Source organism: Echinops telfairi, unplaced genomic scaffold (genome assembly GCF_000313985.2).
Source record: "Echinops telfairi isolate 266 unplaced genomic scaffold, ASM31398v2 ScPeMD7_7467;HRSCAF=8505_1, whole genome shotgun sequence".
NCBI classification, from domain to species: Eukaryota; Metazoa; Chordata; class Mammalia; order Afrosoricida; family Tenrecidae; genus Echinops; species Echinops telfairi.
The window spans coordinates 26843347-26844367 of record NW_022111368.1 but is presented as its reverse complement, the minus strand read 5'-3'; positions in this window follow the sequence as shown (position 1 = coordinate 26844367).

The window sequence follows — 1021 nt, the reverse complement described above, 5'->3', positions numbered from 1 at the left end:
TTCGTGTGTGTGTGTGTGTGTGTGTGTGTGTGTGTGTGTGTGTACCTAAAAAAATTTAAAGGGGCTCAATCAATAAAAAGCAAAAAATATATGTGAATCGAGATTTTAAGGAACGCTAGTCACAGTGGTTAAGCAGGTGGATGCTAATGAGCAGGCCATCCGAGAAGCTGGCTTCTGTGAAGACGAATGTGGCACCAGGATTGGAGGAGGCTTATTGACAACCTGACGTATGTAGATGACACCACCTTACTTGTTGAAAGTGAGGAGGACTTGACTCACTTCCTGATGATGATCAAGGATTATAGTCTTCAGTATGGATCACAACTCAATGAAAGGAAGACAAACATCCCCACAACTGGACCAACAGGTAGCATCGTAATAAATGGAGAAAAGATTAAAGTTGTCAAGGATTTTGTCTTTCTTGGATCTACAATCAATGCTCATGGAAGCAGCAGCCAAGAGAGCAATAGACGTATTGTATTAGGTACATCTGTTGCACAAGACTCTTTAGAGTTTTGGAGAACCAGGATGTTGCTTTGAGGACTAAAGTGCTCCTGACCCAATGCATGGTATTCTCCATTGCCTCACATGCGCTTGAAGACTGGGCATTGAAAAAGGAAAAGAAAATTGGGCATTGAGTAAGGAAGACTGTAGAAGAATCAATGCATTTGAATTGTGGTGCTGGAGAAGACTATCGAAAGGACCGTGTATAGAGAGTCACCGAGTTTTAACTGAAGGGTATTAGTGACTCTCTGGGGTGCTTGGAGACACTGTGTCCTTATCAACCCAGAACACTGGGACGATGGTCACATGTGATCAAGATGAATTCCGGGACGTTCCCTCACATCCCTTGATGCCCTGATTGCACTGAGCTCACAGCTGCGTTTGTCAAGATAAGACTAGTCCCCGTGAACTGTTCGTGCACAGAGCAGTTTATCACGGTGTGATTGTTGCACGATGCATGCTAGGTACCCTTGCCTCCTTATATATAAAGCTGTACTTTGGAAATAAAACTTGCCTT